Here is a 6,070-nt window from a genome sequence, read left to right as displayed (position 1 = left end):
GGAAACAAATTCAACTTCAGCGATATAAAAGCTTAAGGAATCCATTAAACATAAATTTATAATATCTTATGAATATTAAACATATTAAATTTAGATTTGGAAAAAACTCAGGGTTATCGCATCAGTAGAGTAAATGATTAAAGTAGTTTTATTCATGATGAAAAATTTCATTCCATAATATATATGAATTATTCGCATGCATTAAATAGTCTATAATATGTATATAAAATAAGACAATAATAAAATGTCTGTATTTGCTGGTTGTTTACAATTATTATTAAGTTTAGTTACTGTAGAATTGATTACAATAACCAACAACTAAAACTAAACGTGAACTAAAAGCCTAGGTTATTAATACATTTTATTTAATTTTTCATATAATTAATTTGATGAGTATATAAAATGTTTGCTTCTTCAGAAACTTTCAAAGATTGCAACTAAAAAAATGACACACTCCCTGAAAAACTAATATATAAGTGGAAGGTAATCAGATAAACATCAGACTGGTAGACTGGTAAAACTGATAGATAGGTAAGCTAGTAAACAAGTAGATTGGTAGGCAGATGAATAGTTGGACAGGTAGACAGGTAAACAGATGGACAGATAGACAGATAAATAGGTGGACAGACACACAGGTAAATGGGTGGACAGGTAGAGAGGTGAACAGAGATAAACAGGTAGAAAGATAAACAGGTAGAGAAATAACAGGTAAACGAGAATAAATGTAGAAAGGTAGATATGAGGACAAGCAGATAGGTGGATCATACATAGATTAAAAAAAAATTGTTAAATAAATCGATTATTTACACATACCGGTAAGTTTATTCCTCTTACAACTGATCTTGCAATTAAAATATTCTCAATTCAAAAAAACATACAAACAACATTCACCTCTATGTTCCCAATTCAAAAACAATACAAAATAAATTTTAAACCAGACTGTTGTGGCATGACAAATTCGAATTGTTACAAACCTTGAAAACAATATACAAAAACAAATTATGTTGCTAACTAATTTGCTAAATTGTATAATGTATCAAAAAACAAATGAAGTAAATAGACAATATATTGCTAACTACGTAACTTCTAAGTACACCGCCTTATCAAAAATCTGTCTAGTTAATATTAAATATTTTAATATGAGCATTTTTTGATAAAAGGCCTTTACGTACAGTTTATTTCAAAATCCAGGTAAAAAAACTTTCGGTAAATTTTCACAAACTTTCTGAGTTGAACATTGATCAATCATACTATGCCAGAAATCGCGCCCTTGCGAAATGCGACAAAAATTCCGATGTTAATTTTGACAAAGTTTTGATTTTCTAAATGAATGATTTTTTCTACATTCCTTTACAACATTAACCACATTTATAATATCCTGTTGTTTTCAATTCAATTCAACAAATAGCGTAATTAGGCATTTTATTGTATATGCAAATCAATATCAAATTTATTATGCAAAATATAAATGAGAATGCCATAAACAAAATTATTAGTATATCAGTTATTGTTCTAAATTAAATTTTAGTATATCATTATCGATAACATGTTTAATTTCATCCTATTAAAATTAATTACGTATTTAATATAATCACAATGCAATGATACAAATCAATTACGTCATATGAAAACAACGAACCATTCTTTTATTGAGGGGGCGTCGAGAACAGTATATGGAGCATGCATACGCATATGTAAACAGATTAATATATTTATATATAAAGGCTTATATATATATATATATATATATATATATATATATATATATATATATAAAATATACATATATATAATATGTAATCCTGAATTTGATGTTGACATATGTGGGCACAGAGTCTAATATTTGGGAAAACATCAAAAGAACATAATTTTCTTTAAAAATTTAGTGCAAAATTTTGCCTATTATTCGTCCTTGCTTCCATTCACTAGACCTAAAAAAATTAAAGACTAAAATATGTAACAAAGTTGGACAATTACTAAAAAAAGTAAAGAGTAGGGTAGACTGGATAATATTAAACTACAATACTACTGATACGGATACTATAGTGACAGTCGCCATAACAGCTAAACTATACTGAATTTGGTATAGGATCCAAAGAGAGAAAGATGAAGTATGTTAGTTCGAACAAGTTTCCGTTATTGCATTGAGTCAGTGCCCTACATTAGCATGATCTGTAGACCGCATTGCTTTTAAGGAGTCAAAAGTAATTTTTGTTAAGAGTGCTATCTGACAATGAGATAAAAACTACTCTAATATTACTTTATCTCTTTGAACATTATTTACTAGAGTGAATTCTAAATTTGATCCGAAAATTTTAAGTAATTTAGTATACAAATTAAATTGTCTAAATTGCCAAAGGTTTTACATTGGCGAAACTAGCCAAAATCTACACAAAAATCTCTCAACCACAGAAATCATTCAAAAAATACGAATCAAAATAAAACAATGCTCACAGAACACATAAATAACTTCAGCATAACATATTGATTTTCTAAACCCGAGTATATTACAATTTGAAATCAATATGTTTAAAAGAAGATTTAGTGAAGGTTGTCTAATATCGTTAAACAAAAAGCAATCAACAAAAGACTTGATAACTATTCGCTCTGTATAATGATAACAAGATATTCCTCGACTAATTTTCAAACAACATTATTACTGAATGAAGCGTGTCGCTTTTTTATTACTTTCCGAAACCATATGTTTTTACCAGTTTGCACATTTTTCAAAAAATCTTTGTAAACACAATTCATTCAGTGTTTAGAATTCAACAAACTATGTACATTTAGTTTTTTTTATCTCTAATTCATATTATTTTTAAATGTTAGAACTACTGATAGCTTGGTGTTATAATTGTTAAATAGTGTGTGTAGTGTTAAATTGTTTATAATATATATATATTATATATATATATATATCAAATATATACATCTGTAGAGCTGTAAAGTTTCGAATCATTGAAAATATTCAGCAAGTAAACTTTCGAAGAAGAAGTTTCGAATTATCAAAAAACTTTATTTAAACTTATAAAATCAGATATATGGACGATACTACTGTCCGAAATATATACAAAATATCTGAAAATCTGTGATAGATAACTGAAATGCAATGACGTCGAAATAGTATTATAGAGTGAGATGTAGTTCTAATATGTTTAGATCGAAATAAATAAAGACTTTTTTTATGCATTGCTTGGACAGTAAAGAAAACTAATTAGAATTACATTGTTCTATAAACTGTTAGTTTAGACTTAAACTAATGATTTTCATGAGAGGCAACCCATCGGTTTAACTAGACTCCTACGTGTTGCGATTATATTAGCTCTTATGTCTAATATTGCAGCTTTGTCTACAAAAGATGATTTCCACTTGAAATTAAATTAAAATCTATAATCTGAAGTGGAAATTTGATATCATGCTGCCTGATGTCGGGCTTGGCTGGGCCGAAATAAAGAAATTAGATCTACTTTTTGCATAATTAATTAAATTTCGCATGCAATAAAAAACGCTGTACTGCTCCAAATGGTGCTACAGATTTATTTGTCAACCCTCTAGTTGGAGAATTAATAGTGTTCAAATTCCAAATAATTTAAAATCATACACAAAATTAAGAATCTAAATTATATTCATCATTATCATAATTTTCTACAAGAGATGGTTAATCCGCTAAAGCTGACTTTTCCATTTTGCGGCAAGCCTACGATAAGATGTAATGCATTTTATGATCAGCGAATCAACTTTAAATCCTTTTCTCTTGAACATAAATTATATTTCATATCCTTGAAAAGTACTTTAATCCTCGCTATTCATAAGAATATTATTCAGCTCATTATTTATGAGCATAAGAACCCAACTATTGCGAGTATATAAAACAATATTGCAGAAAAGCATTAAACCAAACGGATAATCCTTTTCTGCTAATTAGCAAAGCGAAACATTTGCTGGAATCTTTTTACTTCACCGATTATTTATGTATTTCATATATGGCGTAAAATCTCAAAAAGCAGTCGTTGTTATTTCCTGTATCGCATTTTGATTTTTCCGCCGGGGATGAAAAAGTTAACAGGATTACTGACCTTTAGCGTTAAGGGCTTGGTACTGTTCCCTATATCTTATCCCTTGATATATTATATTGCTTTGTCTGAAGCTAAAAAGTCCCTTTTACCTTATTTATGCTCCCTTCGGTAAACTTTCTACTAAGATACGGTACCACTTTTGTAATCATGAACCCACCCGAAAAGAGACGTGCTTTAAATTAAAATCAGGAGGCGTATCATGAAACGCAGTATTATTATTAAAAAAGCTCAGAAATGGGTAAATGAAAAGACTAGTATTAGGTGATACACATTTTATATTTTATTTTTATTTTTTTATATTTTTATTATACCTTTATATTTGAAACGGCACACACCCTAAAAGGGCTGCTTGCAATTATTTGAACATTTTCATTGCACGTCTAGCTATCATAGCCCTTAAATTTGTTTGTTTTTTACGAATTTTTCAAAACTGTAAATGTCAACAGTTTTTAATCGGCACAACCACCAAACTTTGTCATTTACTTCGTTTTAATTTTTTTCATATTTTCTTTAAATTTTGAAATATTTATCATAATATAAAATTACAAAATTAATATAATATCAATAATATTAGTTAAAAAATTGTAGAAATAATCCATTCTATGCAAGTCATAATAATTGTAAATAAATGTGTGTATGTGTGTACGATTTGAGTGAAAAAAAGAAACTTGAGCAACAAACTTTAACACTTAAAATCCTGTAATATCCAAATCATGTAAAGCAGTTTAAATTTAAATTAATAAATAAATATTCCTTCAGATTCTTTATTCTTTTATTTTATTTTATTCTTTTATTCCTTCAGAAGCAATAAAAGGTTGACAAAATGTTAAAATTTTCATAAAATTCATACAATGGCTGCTCAAAAAATCAGTTGATTTTGACCAGTAATGACATTTGTCTGCATTGCCATTAGACCTTTGATATATACAAATGGGATTTATTTGTAATTGATTCTATATTTGCCAAAGATTTATTCAAATTTTAGCTGACTCATAATTTTTAATTTTTTAACTCAACATTTTTGTTATGGAACCATTAAATATTTTACCATAATACAATCCTGATCAAATGAGTCAACTCTTAATAAAACTTGCCAATATACTTCAGTACATTTTTTTAAATGGAGGGTTCTCTTAAAGTCGATTTTAGAAATTTAAAATTTATAGTTCAACAAAAAGTATTAATTCTTGAAAATTTGGGCAATTTTGCAATTATTTCTGACTGTGCTTCTAGAAATGTTATTCACGGTTACGGATCCATACATTTAATAAACAAAAGTAATAAAAACCACAATAACCAAAAAATAGTCAAAATTTCACCAAAGCTCTAGGTCGCACATAAAAGCTCATAATTTCCAAACCACGTGAGATAATTTTTTAATGAACAAAAGTAATAAAAATTAACCACAATAACTAAAAAATTGTCAACATTTCACCAAAGCTCTAGGTTGCACTTAAAAGCTCATAATTTTCAAACAATGTGAGAATCTTTTTATGAACAAAAGTAATCAAAATTAACCAAATAACCAAAAAATGATCAAAATTTCATCAAAGCTCTAGGTTGCACTTAAAAGCTCATAATTTCCAAACAAGGTGAGATAATTTTTATTGAACAAAAGTAAAAAAAATTAACCACAATAACCAAAAATAGATCACAATTTCACCAAAGCTCTAGATTGCACTTAAAAGCTCATAATTTCCAAACAATGTGACATAATTTTTTAATGAACAAAAATAATAAAATTAAACATAATAACTGAAAAATGATCACAATTTAACCAAGACTCTAAGTTGCACTTAAAAGCTCATAATTTCCAAACAACGTAAGATAATTTTAATGAACAAAAGTAATAAAATTAACCATAATAATCAAAAAATTATCACAATTTCACCAAAATATTAGGTTGCACATAAAAGCTCATAATTTCCAAAAACGTGAGATCATTTTTTTAATATTTTTCCTGAGAAGTAACGGTCAATACTATCACCCCCTTT

The sequence above is a fragment of the Ctenocephalides felis genome, unplaced genomic scaffold (genome assembly GCF_003426905.1).
Source record: "Ctenocephalides felis isolate EL2017-DRISC unplaced genomic scaffold, ASM342690v1 CF-g0.4_SCAFFOLD_01886, whole genome shotgun sequence".
Classification (NCBI taxonomy): Eukaryota; Metazoa; Arthropoda; class Insecta; order Siphonaptera; family Pulicidae; genus Ctenocephalides; species Ctenocephalides felis.
This window is presented reverse-complemented; position numbering follows the sequence as displayed.